The sequence below is a fragment of the Protopterus annectens genome, chromosome 11.part0 (assembly GCF_019279795.1).
Source record: "Protopterus annectens isolate FY-2018-M chromosome 11.part0, PAN1.0, whole genome shotgun sequence".
Classification (NCBI taxonomy): Eukaryota; Metazoa; Chordata; order Ceratodontiformes; family Protopteridae; genus Protopterus; species Protopterus annectens.
In genome coordinates, this window is record NC_056745.1 from 1286459441 (window position 1) to 1286481775 (window position 22335).

A 22335-nucleotide genomic window follows, 5' to 3' on the forward strand; every position below is an offset into this window, starting at 1 on the left:
AGTCACTAATGGTCTCCAAGAAGGGCTGAAAAAAAACAAATACTGGCTGTCAGAACCATGGAGAAAATCTAAATGCCAAGAAATGTATAATAGTGTTCTTTTGGAATTCAACTAACTCTTGCAACTTTCATATTGACAACACACCTCTAAGAGTTGAGCCAGTAATCAAGCACTTGGGGATACACTCAGTAATATAGCCTTTGTCCATTGTGTGTCTATGGTTGTGAGAAAAGTTTGTGCAACTTAAAAAAAAAGGTATGGCATCTAAGTCCAAGGAGGTTAATGTCCCACTATATGCAGCATTCATCTGACCTATCATTGAGTACAATGCCACATTTGGTTGGTACCAAACCAGGAACATCCAACAATTGGAATATCCACAGAGGTTTCTAACTTATTCTCCTTTGTAGTCACATTATTCTATACATCCATCTTCTATATAGCTATCTCCCATACACTAACATTTCTTCATACTCTCCCCCTCTCTTTATTCATTACTACTACCAACCTTCTATTCTGATTACCATCTCTATGACTACCACCCTCATTACCTCTAATCTTTTCAAGTACAACTTCTTAATGTTCATTTCTCACACTCCTCCTCTCCTTTCCTCTTATTTACTACATCTTCAGCAACATCACCCTTTTCCACTTAATATATTTCCTTTTTCTAAATCTCAGTTATTATCTGAGTGCTTAGCATTTCAAATCACCTATACATGTACGTCAACCACAGGTGTACTACATTGAAATTAGTTTATTAGTGTGAATCAGGTGTGTCTGCATACTCTAAATATACAATTGTTAAGACTACTATGTTAACTATAGCTGTTCTGCATTGTAATCAGTTTATTAACATGAATCAAGTGTGTGTATATATTCTAAATGTACTACTGTTAAACATCTTTCCTCCCTCTGTGCTGTATATACTCAAAATGTGTGCCTTGTGTTGTACTGTATATTCTTCTTGCACTGTATATATTCAAAATGTGTGCCTTGTGTTGTGCTATTTATTCTACTTGCACTGTATATACTCAAAATGTGTGCCTTGTGTTGTACTATATATTCTGCTTGCACTGTATATACTCAAAATGTGTGCCTTGTGTTGTACTATATATTCTACTTGCACTGTATGTACTCAAAATGTGTGCCTTGTGTTGTACTATATATTCTACTTGTGTTTCTTGTAGAGCTTTTCTCCCTGGGCCTGCACTGAAAATGGGCTCTGCTTGGCCCAGTGGAATTTCCCGGTAAACAAATGCCAATGAATGAATGAATAAATAAATAAATAAATAAATAAATAAAAGACTACAGGCATAAATAACATATTCTATGCAGACCACCTCAAAAGCCTATCCCTGTATTCTGCATTCTATCGGCTTTTTGAATTGAGATCTTTGCAAGATATTTTAATGAACCTCCTGAATATCCACAAAACAAACAGCACCAGAATTATCCCTTGTAAAGACATATAATTTGCTTGTGATACAAATAGCACCTGCTGAAGAGGCAGCTATGTATCACAGAGACTACCTCTTTTCTGGAACAGATTTCCTATCAACATGAAGCAGAGTCCCTCCTTAACCCAATACAAATGTATCTTGGACAGTTGGATGGAGAACAGAAAATCCAGCCATAGGTTGGCATCTATATCTCTATTGGACACAGGCAGCCTATAAATGAATCATCTCTCAGTCCCCTTTTTTTAAATGTTTCATCTCCCAAATCCATGCATACAGTTACCAAGGGTACTAGAACTTGTCAGAGACTCAGAATGCATAGCTAGGCTCAAAATGACCTCAGTGGTCATTAGCCTAGTACACACCTATGAAGATATGAACATATGAACTAAAAGAACCTTATAGAACATGTTGATATTTGTAACTTCGATGTTTTGAAATTGATCTATTGGGTATCAGTGCACTGTCCATTCAATCAAGTGCCTTATATCTATACATAGATGTACAGATATGCGCGTGCACACACACACACACACACACACACACACACACACACACACACACACACACACACCTCCAAAGTGTCCACCTGGTACCAGCATCAAAAACAAACAAATCCATACACTGATGTTGAAAGATGTCCATATATATTTATATATATATATATATATATATATATATCTATATATATATATATATGGTTCTACCTGACTTCGTCGACAGCGCAGAAGACCGACAGCGAATTCTCCAGAAGATCGAAGAAGACCGACGAATCGCGGGTTGCAGAACATCGACAATGCAGAAGACCGACCACGGATGACAACACCACGCCGAGGATGCCGACATGGGAAAGGCTGTGTGAGTATCGGTAGTGACGGACGTTCGAGGCAGGTAAGTGTGGAGATTGACGGTCTGTGGGGATAGGGGTGGGTTAAGTGAGTTAGGGGTGGGTTAAGTGAGTTAGGGTTAGGGAAGCGATAGGGGTGGGTTAAGTGAGTTAGGGTTAGGCAGCGATCCGCGTGGGTTAAGTGAGTTAGGGGTAGGATGGGGTAGGGGCGGGGTAAGTGAGTTAGGGTTAGCGGGCGGGTAGGTAAGTGTGCGATAGTGACGGACCTTAGGGTTAGGGTAAGGTTTAGTGTGGGCTTGTAAGGATTTTGGTGTGCTTGTGTTGTGTGTGTGGTTTGTGGAATGGGGATGTGTTTTGTTTTTAATAATTGTTATTGTGGTGTGTGCAGTGTATGGGGTTTCGTGTTTGTGTACGGTCGGTTATTTCGATTTATCGGTTATGTGTGGTTTCGTGTTTATGGACTGTCGAATATGTGGTGTCGGTGATGTGGTTGTCGGTGTTGTGTGGTTTCGGCTATGTCAGGTAGAACCATATATATATATATATATATATATATATGTGTGTGTGTGTGTGTGTGTGTGTGTATATATATATATATATATATATATATATATATATATATATATATATATATATATATATGGGTCTACTTCATAATATTGAAATTTCATAATGTTGAATTTCATAACATTGAGACCAAAACATCTAAATCCCAAAACACTGAAAACCCGAAACACTGAAAACTCAGAACATTGAAAGTGTGCTTCATAATATTGAAAACTACAATGCATACATAAGAAGCATCCTTTCCACCTACAACAACACCTAACTAACAAACACACTTTCTACTACACTGAGGTTATGAAATTAAATTGTTTCACTGTAGTTTGATCTTGGAGTAGGTATATTTAATTTACGGGGGTGTGGTGGGCAGAGCCCTCCACATGGGGGGTGCAGGGGGTAGAGGGGGGCAAGCCCCCCTGCAGAAATGTAGTAGAAAGTGTGTTAGTTAGGTGTTGCTGTAGGTGGAGGGGAAGTTATTTACTTGTGCAATGTAATTTTCAATGTTATGAAGCATACTTTCATTGTTTTGAGTTTTCAATGTTTTGGGTTTTCAGTGTTTTGCATTTTCGATGTTATGGTCTCAGTGTTATGAAATTCAATATTATGAAATTTCAATGTTATGAAATTCAATATTATGAAATTTCTCTCTCTCTCTCTCTCTCTATATATATATATATATATATATATATATATATATATATATATATATGCATATGGGTTCCTTTCAGATGATCAAACTTCAAATTTCATATGGCCAAGACCATATGATCGAAGCTTTAAAACTTCGAACATTCTGAACGGAGATCTCCATACATCGCAGAACGAGAAATTTTCCCTTTTCCTCACTGTAGTGTGATCTCAGAGTTGCTATATTTAAATAGCAGGGATTGTGGGGGTGCAGAGGGGCTTGCCCCCTGCAAAAATATACAGGATTATCATTTAGTTTTGTTTTTGTTTTTCTTTCAGGTGTTCGAAGTTTTGAAACTTCGATCATATGAAGTTTGAAATGCAAATGTCAGTCATCAGTTTCTAACTTTACTCCCCAATGACATGCCAATGATTTGCCAGAAAATTAAAATGTTATGAGGAAAAGATCATAAATATGTGACAAAAGCTGGACATTTGGCACAAATCAGGACAGTTGAGAGGTATGCACACAAATATATGTAATAGTGACTCACATCAGTCCAGAGATCATCCCAGTGATATGGCAGAAAGCCACAAAATTGATAAAGAAAACATATGGATATACTGTGAATATTGGGACAGTTGAGAGGAATGAATGTGAAGTATATGGCAAACACAGTTGTGTATCTACACTGCAGAGTATTGTGATATCCCATTCCTGGCATTTGTACTAAAGTTGTGTTAATGATCTGTAACAGGATATGGACTGCCATGTAAAATGATCACTCAGGGGAAGTGTTTGTATTGAACAGGAACACACAGATGAATTGTATGAATGAACACAGGGAAAGAGGGCAGGTGAAACTCGCTCATGTACAGCAGAGGTAGTCATGTAAATGGAAGATGGTTGTAGCAGCAACACCAAATGCATATCTATATGGTACAACACTGCCTGTACAATGAAAATGTGTTGTCTGTGACTGTCAAACAAGGTGACATAACAATGCAGAAGATGTCTGAGTGAGATAAGCATCCTTACATAAATAATGCAGAGGCTATCTATAAGGGATCTGACATGCAACGGGGTTAGGGTGCATACTGGGAAGCTGTGCAAACTGATATGCCTGCATATGAGTGTACTCTCAGCAGAGGTCTCCAGCAAGGTGACCATAGGTAAAGGACCACAGAAAACATTACAAAAGCCAACCATGATCATGGACAATATCAGAATAATACCACCTCTAATCCCATGCCTCTGACATAACATATGTGATGTGGCGTGATAAGAGATGAGCTTGCACGCACACACACACTTGAACAACTATTATGATACATTGACACTCTATGAGGGTAACCATGTGCACTGTCCTGGCACTGTAATATCTGCAGCAGGTGTTAGGAGAGGCACTGCTATACCTGTATGCAACAGTATGGGCAACACAGGCTATTTGCCTTGTGTGCATGGCATATATGTATTGCACAATCCAGACTGTCATTAATGATATACATACCATTAATGTTGTCAAATACTTATGTATGTAGTGTGTGCATATGCAGAACAGGCAGCACACATGCATCTGGTGTAACAGCTTGATTTGTGTTCCACACCATCAGGCAGTCATGTATATTCCCAAAAATAATACCTAGGTATGGTCAATAAGCTGTGTGAAAAAGGTGGTACACTTCAGTTATCCATCTCTGGAAGATATGTAGGAAGGTACATGAAGAAGGGTGCATTGTACACAATTATTCGTCTGATGAAGGCTGGAAACCATGAAGGTATTATGGCCTCTGATGTGCATGTCCATCACATATCCAGTACTTGTGTCACATTCAAGGGAGTAGTCAGCACTGTGACCACATGCTGGTGGATGTACCACTTGCCACCTACCCCAGGACACTGGTCACATACATGTTGGTCTGATTATAAGGTGTGAAGTCCACATTATACTTGAGTGGCTTGTTTGTTTCCTGATTGAACAAATCCCTCCATGTTTCTTGTCATTGCAGGTGTTGTCATGGCTGTGGCAACAGTTTTTGGTATGTGTTGATACTGTCTGTATTATACTAATACCACAGTTAGAGTTAATGATTGCCCACAACCTGTTGTCCTTTAGGCAGCTGTTTGAAGACAGCCAGTGTATGTCATCTGTGATGTCTATCACTTACCTAATGGGCAGGAAAAGGCCTGTCAGACACCCCTGAGGTACCTACCTGATCACTGGACCTGACATATAGGTCACGTTACCCATTTCAAAATAGAGAGATGCCACATATGTCATACACTGGTCTACATATTTGGTGATATAACTGTTTATGGATACATATGACAGTGTTGATTGAATACCTCAGTGTGGATTTGTATCAAATGCCTTGTCCTGGTCAAGTTCTACAAGATTATACTGTTTTCATCATGCATGCCCTTAATGTCCTCTTTGAGGACATCTATCAGATGTAACGGACTTGTAGCATTAACAACTCACACAGGTCTGTTGCACACACCTGGAATATTACTAGTGTACATGTAGAAGAGGCTCATGATGACATGTAGGTCTACCTCACAGTCGAGAAGAGTCAGGATGTCTCTATACATACATGCAGGGGATGCTGTCCCCCCAACTCAGGTGGGTGCATGTTGATGTACACCCTTGTATGGGAAAATAGGCCATCTGGAGGGTGTGTTGAACTGTGTATTTAACCATATCAGTAAGGTGTATGTGCTGAGTCATGCCATAGGTGATCCGTGATGTTGTCACAACCCACTGATTACATGTGATAGGCCTGGATGAAGGTAAGACAGTGCATACTGCCTATCAAGATCTGGCCTAGGGTTTTGACACAATCCCCAACACAGGTATCACTGAGAAAACCTTCAAGCTGGGGATTAACCCTTATGTCAGTTGATGGGTAACCAATTGGCTCACTGACAGAAGAAATCATGTGAAAGTTGATGAATCAACCTGTAACAGTAGAGCTGTTACCACTGGCAAACCCCAGGGATCTGTGCTTGGCCCTTCATGCTTTGAACATTATTTCTTGACATTTCAGGTTAAAGTATGTGGTCTTTGGCTTACGTTTGGTGATTCTTGCATATTGTAGGCAATTACTGAGTCCACCAATAGTGATAAGTTAGTAAAAGAGGAACTAACACCCACAACTGAATGTGACAAAGGCACACACTCTACAAATAAATGCAGAAATGTGTGTTTGTAATGTTGTGCATTTGAAAAGTGGAATTCCATGTTAATCACAGCATTGACAACAGTCCTGTATGTAGAAATCCAGTGATGCAAGCACTAGGAACTCAAGTAGATAGCACTCTGAACTTTGAACACTAAGTGACCACACTGATATTGAAAGCTTATGATGTGCACATCATCAGTCACCTGATCATACTGAGATCTTAGGATTGTATGACAGCACTGTAGTCAAACTTCATCACAACACCAATAAAGTATAATGCTCTCTTTTTCATGTACCTCACCAGACACATGTAGCAGCTGGAGAGACCAAAGAATTTTCTCAGCAAGATAACACAGTGCCTACAAACCATACCATGGTGTATGTGGATAGATTAAAAGCTGTGTCACTGTAATGTTTATTGTATAGGAGGAGGTGACTTTTGCCTGGACTCCAGGCCAGTTGCTGACCTTGCCCTCATGGCAGTACTGCATATGCAAAAACCTGAAATAGCTGATGACATCAGAAGTGTCTGTTGAGGAGAATATAAGAGTTTCCCACATGCTTGTGTAAAATGGTGTCTGTAATATCAAGCAACAGATCACATACACACACACACACACACACACACACACACACACACACACACACACACACACACACACACACACACACACATAAACACACACACACAGTTGACTACAATGAAAATAGAAACCCTACCAAAGTACACAGACTACAGAACCCAATGATTTAGACAAGCGCTACAACTCAAGTCTGACTTGGCATGTCTCAGACAGCAGTTTATGTATTTTTGTATTTATTTATTTAATATTTGTTTACCAGGAAAGTCCAACTGGGACAGAGCCCATTTTCAGTGGAGATCCAGGGAGCAACACTCTAAATGCATGTGTTTGGAATGTGGGAGGAAACCCACTGGAATGTAGGGAGGACATGCAGACTCTGCACAGAAGGCAAACAAAACTGCAGGATACAAACTTCTGCTCTTCTGGTTAGACATACAGATAGCTCACTTCAGTGAGAACAGAACCCCTTCCTTTCTAAGTACACAGATTAGAGAACTCAGTACTTTATGCAAGCGCCATGTCACAAATCTGACTTTTATATGGCTGAAAGTCACCTTATAGTGGATGACATCAGCAGTACATGTTATAGAGAAGAAGTTGAGAGGACTGCATGAAATGGATCTGTAGGCATGCTCAAGCATCAAAATATTGTCAGTCCATGAAATTGAAGTGGTAACTGCAAGATACACACTTCTGCACTTCAGGCTAGACACACACACACACACACACACACACACACACACACACACACACACACACACACACACACACACACACACACACCTAGTTGACTGCAGTGAGAACAGAACCCCTATCTAAGTACACAGAGTACAGAGCACAGTACATTATGCAAGAACCATGACACAAGTCTGACTTTTACAAGATTGCCAGTGAACTTATAGTAGATGACTTCAGAAGGTTATGTGGGAGAAAAAATAATGGGAGACCTGCATAGGCTCATAGCTTCATATCTACATAGGAGGCTACTATCTTAATGGCCCTACAGTGTAAAAACACAAGTATTGAGCAAAGCTGGATGGTCATTGTTAGCAGAGTGATTTTGTGAGCAGCACCACATATCCCTGTCTATGAGGAACTTAGGTGCCACACCAGAGGTAACTTTACAATCACTCAACTAGTAGTCAAGGTTAAGCTTGAATATGTTCATTGAAGAACACTGATTCACATGCAGTGGGAGCCTATTACAGAGGATTCTGAGTCATTGTGAGATATATCTGTCTCCCCAGAATGTTCCATTTATGTCACAGACTAGGTTGAGAACCCTTGTTTAAGTTATTCCATTTGATTTGCAGATGTTGCAGCATTTCCAGTATGGCAGGGTATGAGACTGATCTGTAGGGCAGGCATAGGTCACCTCTCAGCAGCCCATATGATATTGAGTACACTTATGGGTCTTTTATCTTTCCATGTATGTCATGTTTGGAGGCCTTGGAGTCTCCCTGGCACAACCGTGTTTTCTCCAATAGCTGCAGGTGTTTGGTGAGGTACAGACATAAGGGAGCATTGTACTCAATTAGTGGTTTGATAAGGATAGAGTATAGCAGAGGTATGACTTTGGATGTGATGTCCATATTTATGAGGTGCACAATGCCAAATGTTTGGATCACCACTATGGACACAGTGATGAAATTGTAGATTCCTATCAACATGTGCTTCCAAGTCTCTTAACACTGTGTTTGAGCTTAGATGGGTGCTGTGTATATCATAATTAGTAGGGGTACTTCATTGTCAAAGGGGACAGTGATACATTGTATGCTTAAAGGTTCAGTTCATGAGTTTAACACCAGTCATTTGTGTGTGGCAACCCCTTCCATAATATGTTACCATCATTGGGGGACTGCATCCAGTTACCAGTCATCTGCAAACTTGATAAACCACAGGCCATCTACCATTGCCTGAACTTCAGGGAAGTAGTTTTCAAACAGGTGAGGGCCAGTCACAGATCCTTGTGGTATTCTAATGGTAATTGGTGCAGTCCCCAACTTTGAGAGTGTGTGCTGTTTAAGTGAGTCAGTTGCCTATTCCTGTATGGCTTACTTCCCACATGGGAGATCTTCACTGTGATACATGAATGGGGGATACTGTCAAAGGCCTTGGATAAATCAACATAGGTGGTATGTCCTGTTATCCCTCATCCAGGTCTATGGGGCCAGTATCCAAGAAATTCACAAAGTTCAGTAAGCAAGATCTACCCTTGACAAAAACAAAATGGATAGGGTCAAGTATGTTGAAGGTCACCTATGTCCCTGTGGATGTAGTCCATGCTGATTCCTTCCCTAACCTGCAGACAAGCATTTTTTGGCATATGGGTCAATAGTTGTAGTTCTGCATGGTACCAGATTGGTGTGCATTGCATAGCACACAACATTTGATATTACATTTTGTACTGTGGTTGATATTTGTGTGGAAAATGTATTGAGACATCAGGTTTACAGTGCTTGGAGGGTGGCAACAAATGGATGTTTTGTAAACATGTGATATATTGTTAGATAGGGCCCTCAGTTTGTAATGTTTACACATCTAATTTCATGTCATACAGAGGAAACATCAGTGATACAGCATATGTACATTTCCATAGTGTGGTGAGCAGCTGGTTTGTACGATGGCTAGTAAAGTGCATACGCATGTGAGATACACATGTCTGTGCTTAGGTAAGCAATGTGCAAACTCAGGAAGCAATGCTAAAGTCTGGCAGTTAGTACTGAGTCTATGAAATACACCTGTTGCTTAACTGACTCTGTGGCAGTACGTGTTAATGCATCAATACATTCCTTGTTGGGATCCACCTGTTGCTTAACTGACTCTGTGGCAGTATGAGTTAATGCATCAATACATTCCATGTTGGGACCAGATGGTTCTGAGTTTGAATACAGGTATGTCTAATACTTTTCAATACATTGCCACTGTATCTAATACTTTTAAATACATGTAAATACATGATGCCATTCCCCATTGCTCCTCATTGGGGGAGGTGAACTGGGTAGATAAAACAGTGGTGAAATGGGGAGCAAGCAAGTGGAAGAACAAAGGGAAAGCATGGCAGGAATGGGCAGGAGGGAGATAGGAAAGAAAACTAGCTATCCATTTCTTTAAGAGTGTAAAGTGAACATATGTGGAAAATATTAACAACATTTGGACTTTCACATCCAGAGAGAAGGGTGACCACAACACAGTCATGTTGTATAGCTAATTGCACTGAATCAAGTGTATCAAGAAGACGCGTGTGTGAAATGTATGGGACAATTTTTTTTTTTTTGGGACAGGTGCTCATTTTTTTTTTTCAGGGAGAGTAATGTTGGGGAAGGGATGTAGGAATGTCTAGAAAAGGTAAGTTGGGTAGGTGAGGAAGCCATTGCAGACAGACAAACAGACAAGCAAATGAGACAAGACACAGGAATGGTGATGGACACAAAACATTGGGGGACACCATAACTTGGGTAATGGTGGGGACATCCCAAACCCATGGTCATCAAGCTGGGTGACAGTGACAATCGAATTCTCACTCTCTGGATTGTCATCACCGACACCTCACTCCACCACTGGCTGGAGTGATTGATGTCTCCTTCTCCTCCTCCTGGGGCTATGTAAAATGTGGGAGAGCAGCCATTCCAGCTGACATAAAGGTGCAACAATAGTGTGGCACACAACCCTACACTCTAGGCCTGGCAACTAGGTGCTGGTGATAAAATCACCACCTCTGCCACTGCTCTCAGAGGGAACCACTGGACCAGCCTCTGGGGCAGGACTACCTGAGGAGGTTGGTAGTGCAGGGGCAATAGAAGCAGTGTTGCCAGGTAAGCTCCCAGATGTGCTGGGCAATGTTGCTGGTGCTAGTGGAGGGGGGCAGGCGGATCCTGTGGGGCAGGCTTACTCCGCTGTGCTGTGGTCATTTACAGATACGGAACACATGAATGACATGGACACATTTTGATGACACATGATAAAATTAAAAATAATAAAATAAAAAAAACAGATAAGGTTTGGGGTGAGAGAAAAACAACAAGGATAAGATTAGTACCTTCATATGTGATATACAATGCATTAATGCAATTATCTCACTCTATGATCTTAACTTTTACTTTTAAGACTACCATCTCCTAACAGGCAGCTTTTACTTTTAAGACTACCAGCTTCTATCAGATGCACACTATACTATAGATTGCAGCAAGTACCCCTTGACATGTGCATATATTGCACATGTGTGTGTTCCAGTTATACAGATTACAGTTTGCAGCAGGGATTTGTGCCACTGCTTTAGATATTTTAATTTATCTTAAACATAACTGAAGATTTAACAGCTTCATATAGTTTGGAAGTGAATTTAAACCCAGAACCTCTAACTAAAGTCTAATATTGTACTCTTGGCTTGTGCTACAGACTAATGCATACATACTTGCTTTTACAGTTGAGATATGCATGCTCAATTTGATACAACTCTATAAAATACCAAAAAAGCTATTTTTAACTTTTAATGCTAGAATAACACTACTCTTCTGATGCATACATAGTGCGTGCTTCCCTCATCCTCACCAATCTAATCCCATGAGTTTGGACATTGATGTCCCAGTCCCTGAAAGCTGTGAAAAAAACAGAACAGAACAGAATACCACTATTAATCCAGTCTTGCCTATATTCAGCGTTTAAGTCTTACAAATGATCTCTGTAGTTTATGCTTATGCAGGTGTGGGATGTCTGCAGTCCTAAATTCCTCAATCTAAACATCAAGAGTTTCCCTCTTCCTCCACCATAGGTCATTGAAATGATGCCTACATTGGTCACCAGTGTGCAGGATACTGGTGGCACTGGATATAGCCCAGACTAAACTATCCCAAGCTTCCAACCTATACTGGGAGCTAGAAAAGTCCCTCTGCAGAAACCTGGCACTGTAGTTTTTAACTTGGAGTCCAATAAAAATATTGGACTTCTGGACACCACATCTCTGTGCCCTAACCCTGACACTTTCTCCACAAACACCTGCCATGTATGCCATGGATCAAGTGTAATGGACAGTGATGGTTTCCCACCAATTACAGTTATCACATTTATTGGGAGTGTGCACACTGTTTGAAACTGTTGCACTCCACTTACCATCATACAAACATGGTGCTTGGCAGTGTGCCCCTCTGAACACCTCATTTGTGCTATGTTAAGCATAGTACAACAGTGTCAAGCAGTGAGACATTACATAAGTGCAGTTGTAATTTCAAAGTTATTGGATGTGCAGGCAGTTGTGTATGTGTGTTAGGCAAATGTGAAGGGAATGGCAGTCCAGATACCAGAAATATACTTACAGGAATATAGTACACAGTATACCCATAACCATACATCTGATAATAAATGTGATAATACATAGATATATGCAGAAATATCTGAAACAATACTAGTTTGCCAGCTCTCATACATATAATTCTAATCAGCTCCAATATGTCAAGTGTTATACATGAGAGTGAGGGTGACTATAACTGGAAGTGAAACATGAGTAAAGGTGTATTAAATATATCTTATTTGAACCCAGGACTATGTGCATGGCAGTCCTACACTTGTAACTGTTGCCACAAGAAGGCTGAGGCAACAATTGTCTATGTTGCAGTTCATTGCTATAAACTGCCAATGTCACAACAGTAAAACAACGTTTGCATATGCTGTACTAGAACCCAGGGCCATCTGTACTCCAGCCCTACCTATACACCTGCTAATTACATGTCTTTCCCTATTTTACTAATCATTCCTAAGGTCTAGCTCTTAAACACAGTGCAACATTGCTTAGTGGGTTTGTACTTTAAGCAAACCAGATTAGCATAGCTAAACCTGACATTCCTTTTTCTCCATCTCCCATGTTTGTGCTAAGTAGTGCATTGTGCAAACACTGGCCAATAAAAAAGGGAAAAAAAAGAAAGAAAAGGGAGAGATGGTTGAAAGGAGGAAAAGCAGTCGATGATATACACATTAGAAAATGTTTGCACTCATGAGATATTTCTGCATATGTCTGGATTTAAACTCTTACTCCAATACACCTTCAGAACATAGGATGGGTGCCTTATCCCTATTTGCCATACAAACAGTTTTGTAGCAAAAAATTGAATCAATATGCACACAACTAACTGTAGCAGCATCTACACTGATATCAAACCATACAAGTGTTATTTGTACATGTATTAGTTTTGGATGTAGTGCACCTAGTGATCACACAACCTGTCATGATCATTGCTTGCAAATATATAGCTCTACCTTACATTTCTGTGTTTGTTGGACATTCTTCATTTATCTGAGCAGTAATCTGAGACATGCAGTGTGTAATCCTTTCTATATCATTAGCCTTAAAATGTGTGAAGATATTAAGTGGAAATAATATATGCAGTTGCCAAAATATGAAGGGCAGGTTGGATGTTAAGGAACACAACCTGTGACTTGTGTGCTCTTTACTTACATTTACAACCTTACATCTAACACTTTGTAGATCTAACCTGACACACCTAGTGGATGTAAGGCAGCCTGCAGTGCTGTTGTGTTTCCTTCTCCCAACCACTAATCATTCACAGTTGCACTCCATTAAAACCAAACACTGAGGGAGTGCTTGCACTATGTTTTCATCTCCTACACAGATACAATTTTTTGGGATTCTGCTAGTCTAATGAGTTCAAACTTCATTGTCATATTCACCATGCTAACAGCCCTAAACCTACATCATTTAAAAATGCAACCATGTAGCTAGGAAAACTGATGTTGAGGAGACTTGTTTTTGTTGGGAACACTGCCCATATCACTATTCTTCAGAGTATATCCGTTCAGTGGAGTATTGAACCTCAGAAGGCATGCTTCCACTTTGTCAGCTATATACTACATAAGCTGGAATGTATTTAAGAAAAATCTGAAGCAAAGACTTTTGCACTTTTAATTGTATGCATTAGTTAGAAATGTACTGATGGCATGGGCATGTTTACGAAGCCACTTCAGAGGTATACATGATTGCCAGTATATGAAAATGGAATGCTGTGTGAAAAATATGTACAGATGCTTCAGAAACAGTTCCTTTAATAGCACTTTTAGCATTTCAAAGATGGTTTGTTAACAAAATGTGTAATGTTCCTGTTCTTTTGGGAGGAGAAAAGGTGAGTTACTGTTATGGCACAAACAAGGATAGATTGTTCCTTTGTGGGGGGATCAAAAGTGAGTTACTGTTATGATGCAACAGAGGATATGTTACTCTTGTTACTCTCCTACATCCTGCATGCTGTTTCTATTTCACATCTGTAGACTGTTGCATGTTTCTGCAGGGAGTAATACTGAGTGGCTAACTTTTCTGTTTTGTCTGGAATCAGTTATTCAGTATTTATGTGATACATATTTGTATTATCCTTCTGTTGCCTTTACAACACCTAGGAGTATGCCACCCAGGAGTGTCAGTCCTTAGAGACCCCCTTCACCGATGCTGAGAACCAGGTCATAGTGGATGATTTTAGGCAACATTGTGCTTTTCTACTGGAAATGGGAAAAGGAGATATGGCACATAGGATGTAAATTTGGCAATGAATAGTTGCTGATCTGAATGACATGGGTGGCCATGGCAAGACATAAGTGCAGGTGCACCACAGGGCCATTGACATGATCAAATCTGCACCTGCAGTGGGCTGTGACCAGATGGGTACTGGGGGAGAGCCTGCTAGGGACCCACCAATAACACCCAATGAAGAGTTCCTGGTCAATATCAGGGATCCAGAAAACTCACAGAAGAGTGCATTACAGCATGTCCTGGATGTGGCAGCAACAGTGTCAGAGACAGCAAGCACTTTTCAGTGTGTGTGTGGGGAGGGATTAATGATTGCTACAGTTATTAGCTTAGGTATGAGTTGACAGCCATGTTCTTGTTGAAAGTATACTTAATGCATATGTAAAGGGGTAAAAGTATTACCCCCTGTGTTACTGTTAATTGTGATGATGTTGCTCTTACCTCCTGCTTAATTTTTTTCTGGGAACATCTGGATCACAGAGGAGAATCTCTTCTGTAGATGGTAAGCCAAACATTTTTATGTCAGTACTTCTGAGCAATTTAAATAAATATTTTAGTGTGTGCTGTTGATATCAGGCCTGTTGTGGTATTTATGTACTGTCTGCAATAGTGCCAGCATTGTTACTTTGTTAGCATATATTGCAGTATAGTACTGTAGGTATCAATGTATTCCTGTGTTAGTTCCTTTTTATCACAGGGGATCATGACAGTTGGTGTGTGGGCCCTCTGCTACCTGATGTCAATGTATCAGCAGCCTTTGATGATGATAGTGGCCAAACTGAGGCTCAGTCAGGGGGTGAAGATGTTGAATTTGACACTGAGGTTGACATATAGCCATCCCATGCAATTCCATCAGACACAGCCAGTAGACTTATGCCTAACCATTCAAGTGAGGCCACAGATATTGGACAGGTGGAGGGTGAGGCCACTGTTCAGGGAAGTGTGGCTACTGCGGCTTCATTACATGTTGATTTTGACTGTAGCCAAAGTGTGTGAAAGGTGCTATGCAGCAGGGTTGATAGGGGGCTCAGAGGAGGCCTGCTGTCCCTCCTTCACTGGTGCAAGTGTCTCTTCCCATGCTGCTCAATGTATGCTTATGATCAACATGGAGGCATAGGCACAGTCCTGTAAGTGCTCCAGACAAATGCTCAGTCCTGTAAGTGCTCCAGACAAATGCTCAGGGTTGTAGATGCAGCACAGTCCAAAATGCGTGACTGCCTCCACCATGCTGCAGATTTAATAAATCGGATGAATGACATGTTGGAATGAGCAGTGTCTGTGATAGAACATCTGCTGGGAGGGGAACGGCATCCATGTGAGTATAGGTCAGCTACATCATCTGCCAGTGGATGTGGCTGTGCCAATCACGCTTTGATTGTGGCAATACTTCCACTGCTCCATCAGTGAGTGTGCTGTCCACACCCAGACATGGCAGGCCATGGGACTGTGGTTCTGGGAATACTCATGTAGGGAGCTCATTCAGCAGACATCAGTCATGTTCAGGAAGCAGCACTGCAATTGAATATGGAAGTGGCCATGCCAGTTCTCCTGGTCAGGGGCAATAACAATGAACTGCCATCTCTACCATGCATGGTTCACACCTGTCTGGCATACCAAGACATAGAGCCAGCACAGTGCTCGGTTATTTTCATGCAGACATTGACACACCAATTTCACCTGGAGGACCCATACAGACACATGCACAGCAGATACTCATTTTGTCTCACTTGCCTTTTTTGGTGTATGCAACTGTCTGCCTGCTTCCCTTTCTTACTCACACATATTCACTGACTTTTTGTGTCAGCCTAGGCTTCCTGCCCCCCCCCCCCCACATACACACACACACACACACGCACACTCACATACAACAACATGTGCAAGTGATGATAACTGTGCCATATTCCTGTTTTCTATTCTTTGGATTCAGGGATACATAAGCTTTGTGTCTGATGTTCAGGGTGCATAGCTAAATTAGTGCTTAGTATATCTGTATCTGTGGTATTGAACTGTTAATTGTACTTTTGACATATATTGGCCTTGGAAAGTTAGACAGTTGATAGCATCAACATTTTCCAACTTTATAGTGAATGACCTTGTGAAGGTTTTAAAGTCAGAAACTGCAATGTGTATCATTACTTTCTAACGTCTCTCTTTAATGACTTAACAGTACAAATGTGTGGTGTTAAACTGAGGGCATGCAGTAACCATCAGTACTTTTGAGAGGTATGACTATGTGAATCTTTGAGGCCTGAGGCCTACTACTTAGTAATGGGCACAAGTCAAGTAAGTCTCTGCTGTCACATATTAAGATACTTTCTGTACAGATGTCCCACCTTTTACTTGCTTACCGGAACAAGTAATGAAATGTAAGGATATGCCACACATTTATTCACCTTAAACAATACACTCTAGATTCAGGACTTACCTTGTAAATGCAGCAGTTGCCACAGTTTTAGTTAAGGGATGACTATGTCTGATGCAAGCAGTACACAGCCAATACATGGGAAGGTAAAGGCTGTTTGAGTTGCCTGGCATCAATGTTACTATATGTATGGGAGTAGGAGGAAGATTTTAGGCCCCTAGGTGGTGAGTGAGTGTGCTATGTGTTGTATCTTAGCCAATACAGGGGCATACTGACCACATCTACTTTTCCCTACATCCAAAACAGTTGGTGGCTCATCATCTGACTCCTCATCTGCCTGTGGCTGTGGTGCTCATGATGGGGTGTGTACCTATTCCCATGGTTGATCCTGCTGAAGGTGTTTCCCCAGGATTGTGTTGTGTAGCATGGCATATACTGTGACTATTTCTGTTCATGTTCATGGAGTTTTCTGCAGGGCTCCCCCTAGTGTATCTAGGCACAGGAACCTTGACTTCAGCAGCCCAAACACATACTCTGTGATATTTCTGGTTTATGTGTGTGCTTCATTACAGCGTTTTTCCGTGGGTGTGGGTGCATTTCTGATAAGTGTCATCAGCCACAGCTCCAGTGCATAGCCTGCATCCTCCAGTAAATGACCCTGTGGGATATCCCCCTTAGCAAACATCTGGTATAGTTAGGAATTGTGCCAGATATGTGAGTTGTGGTAACTGCCAGGGTTGCCATCACACATGTTCAAAACTATTCCTTTGGCTTTAGACACAACTTGGCAGTTGATAGAGTGGTAGCCCTTTCTATTTATGTAGAGCCTAACCTGTTTCCCGAGTGATGCCATAATTTCTATATGTCTGCAGTCTATGACACCCAGTACTTCAGGGTAGTGTGCTACATGGTAGAACTTCTGCATACTTTTGGCCTCCTCCTCAGAACTATAGGGAAAATATATGTGGTCACTAGCATGTTGGAGCATAGCATCCAGGAGTTGGTGGAGGATGCTGATGCCTGTGACACCCCCAGCCATGTCCCCTGTTGGTCTCTTAAAGATACCTGTAGATAAGATTCTAAGTGCTCCACATACCTTTGTCTCCATTGAGATGCGTTGCCCTTGGTTGGCCCTGGCTCTGAGTTGCTGACAGCAGATGTCACAGAGTTCCTGTAGTGTGTCCCTATCCACCCTGCAGCATTCTGCAATTTCCACATCATGTAGGTTGTGATAAGTTAAATGCGGCCTGAAAACCCTTCTCCTTCTTGGCCTAGGCCTATTAGAAGCAGCAGCAGCATTGACTTCAGCCTGTAGCACATACAAATGAATTAAAGCAGCAGCAGCCCCTAGCATTCTGCCCATATAGACTCCTTATCATGGCTGTATTCTAAACGTTTTGGAATTCACAGGATAAAACAGCACAGAGTCTACAAGAATTATTTATCTTTATAGCTTGTTGAATAGCTCCACTGTGTTGGATTGGCTGATTAGCTTGCAGTTCAACTGCTTATGCTGTAATTAGCATGCCATACTTTTTACTGTGTTTGCACAGGGGTGGGCACCTCTACACAGCACTTACTGAATCTAAAACTGCATCTGTGTGCACATTGCAGTCTAGGCTTTATTGAATACTGCTATTAATGACATAGAATGTGTTCATTAATAGAATATAAAACAAACCACAGTAACATTTTGCATTGTTTTTATGTAATATAAATATATTTTTATCAATTATCATTCACTCCAACATTATATAATTTGATCAATTCCTGTTTTATCTTAATCCTCACTTCTCCTCCTGAGAGTTGTTCTGCATGCATTGCTCTGCATGCATTGCTCTGACAAAATCAATCTGTTGCTATATAATTTTCTCCTTCCCTTTTTCTAATGACCCTACTTCTTTTTATCTCATTTACAATTGCCAATACTTTAGTTATAGCTGGCTTAAAGTTTTAATTCCATTTTCTAGTGACTGCTTTTTTTTGTGGCCTACAGCATTAAGCTTGGATGGCCTTAATATGTCTAGGCAAATCAAATCCTATGTCCCAGCTCAAAATATTTTTTTCTTGTTTCTACCATTTGCTCCCCCAGCATTTTTGACAAAGTACTCTATAGGAATGTTTTTTTTTTAATCTGCCAACTTGTTACATTCCAAAGAAACATGTACTCATTTGCCTTTCTTTTTCCCATCAAACCTCCATCATTTGCTATCTACCTGAAGAAAATTTCTCTGAAATCTGCTTTATGGTTAAGAATTCCTATGCAAATACTTCCAAGCAAGAATTCTAAACCTTCTAGACTTTGTCACATTCGCTGGAACCATACAAATGTTCTTTTACTGTTCCTTTGCAAACTACCTTTTCAATCCTTTTACCTGATATTTTCTAACCTCCTCTGTACACACATATTCAATATTAGAACTGACATTACTAATGTAAATTATTGCAATATCTTTAGCCTCAGATATATTACACACATCTATTGGGGTCTATATTAAAATCGAGAAACCTCACTTATGCGAATAGGGAAATGTCAACACATATATAGCGAACTGTGAAAACACCGAACATCCTGAAGCACGAAATCCGAAATGTTGAATCGTCATAGTTGGCCAACCCCACTGCCAGCTACATACTACCTACCCAAAACAAAATAAATAACCCACACTTCCCCATACCTACACTTCACTCATATATCCCATATCCTAATCAAACATTCACTATACACAAATGTATCTAACTATTAACAAACAACACCCAACAACAGGAAAAGTATAAATTACGTATACATTCAGCTACACAACTATATTACTATACATACACTTAACATAACCCTACTTCTAACTCTAAAGTAAAGGTTGCATGTTTTACTATGTATGCACTTACCTTAACCCGCACCCTAGCCCTAAGGTCCGTAACTATTGCACACTTACATTAGGGAGCTATACTGGATAAGGGCCAACTACGACGATTCGACATTTCGAATTTTGTGCTTCAGGACATTCGGTGTTTTCGTGGTTCGCTATATATGTGTTGACGTTTCCGTATTCACGTAAGTGAGGTTTTGCGATTTTAATATAGACCCATCTATTGTACTATGTTTTAGCTATATCAGAAGAAGAATACCATTTAACTTATGTTGTGAAAATTCATCTGCTAATCTTCATCCGATGTTTACTCACCATTCACCAGTTTACTTTGTGGTAATTGCATGTTTAAATATAATTTTGAGTAGCTTCTTCTTGCTGCCTGTACACATAGCTGGCGCATCTTGTTCACTGCCATCTTTGTCATTTGTAATGTTTTTTGGAGTCACCATTTCACTAGACATAATTGAAGGATTCTGTTCTTATTCAAAAGGTTTCTGTAATGTAGCTTTTACAGTTCCATGGACCAGTGTAAGTTTGTAAGAGGATGCTTCTTTATGTGAATGGAGTTTAGCACTTAATGTCCTTTACAGTAACTTGCCTAGCATGAAGTTAACTCAGCCTTAGCTTAGTGTGGTGCTGATGTTACTTAGGGGGCAACTTTGCCAGCCTGAACTGCTATATAGTGATTCAAACTAATAATCCTACTAGTCAAGTACACTAATAGAAAATTAGAAAGAAAGTCATCTCAAGAACATAAAAGACAATACACATTGCATAAACAGAATAAAAGATTTGAAGCACTAGGCACTATCATCTTGCTGATACCAAAAGGCAATGTAACAGACTTTAAGCAACTATTTCAACTTCTTCACACTAGCAATTCAACCACTGTACTTGGCTCCTCAATGGTCTCTTGTACTGCAGGCCAGTTAACTACCTTTAAATAAAATGTCATCTGTGATAGTACAACTATAGAGGTTAAATTCTTGCCTTGCCCTCTGGTTTCACTACTGTCAGTCACTTGATGAGCTGCATAAAAAACTAATGTTCATTTTTTGGCAGAGACTTTTTTTTGTCTTTGTTATGTAACAGGACTTTTGCTATCCTATAAAGCAGAAACAATGCAACTTGTGATCTCACCAAAACCTTTTATTTTAATTTATGCAACACTTTCTCTTTGTTGTCTAAGGCAAATTTACATTTTTATGTGCAAACCACTTTCCTGGGCTTGTTAAGCTTGAATGTACTCTGATACAGCAGCATATACTACAAAGGTTACAGGGTTTGAAAGGTTCAGTTTAACTTCACAAAAACTTTCATAGCATCATTCTGAATTTTCAATCATAGCTTAAATTCATTCATAACTTCGTTATTAATTTATAACATTATTACATTTTCTGGCATTAAAAGTACCTCAGAAATATCATGCTATTTTTATTCATTCTGTCATTACATAGATTGATGGTGACATATTGTTTTTAGTTGGAGTCTATTTGTGTAATGGCTGATGAAGGGTGTCTAAGCATCTCATAAATTTATAGAGTTTATGCACATGCTTTTAGTGCTTGGCTTTCATTTAAGAGTTCCTGTCAAGCAGCATAGTTATTACATAACAGTAAAATTAATTTTGGAGAAATCACATTAACATAGAACAGGAATGCTCTTCCACTCAAACTACTGCCATGATTTATGAATTTTGTTGAGCCTTAGGTACCTGCAATTGCAATGAAGTGTAACACTGAAAATGCATGCAGCATCAGTCTGATATCCTTGTTATGTTCATTGCTTCTAGTGACTGCACAAAACTGAATTGTGACTTTCTTTATAACTGCTTTAATAGGCTGAGATAATTTACTTACCATTCAAATTGTACCACAGTTTTAAAGTTCTATGTCTATATTTTAATGTAAATGATACAAGTATATAGCATTGCTGGGCAAAAATAATAGCTGTAGCTGCCATATGCCGTTACTTCCTCCCAGTGTCCTCACTAGCCATACTAAGCCTTCACGTTATGTAGGACTGAAACCAGGAGAGCATACAACACTCTTACACTACATATATGTCAGGGTCAGGTATCTGACAAACTACCTTGGTCACTGCAATTACTCAGAAATGCATTCCTTCATAAGTATTGCTTTTTTTTTACTAGTCTGACATGTATTGTAAATGTGTGCATTTACTCCATTGGGGTTTTCCAATCTTAGTTACATTCTAAAATCCTTGTTACTAAAAGTTCCTTCAATCTTGGGGCAAGACCTTTTTCTCTCTACCCAGGAAAAGACAGTACAGTCGTGTCACTTCTGAATA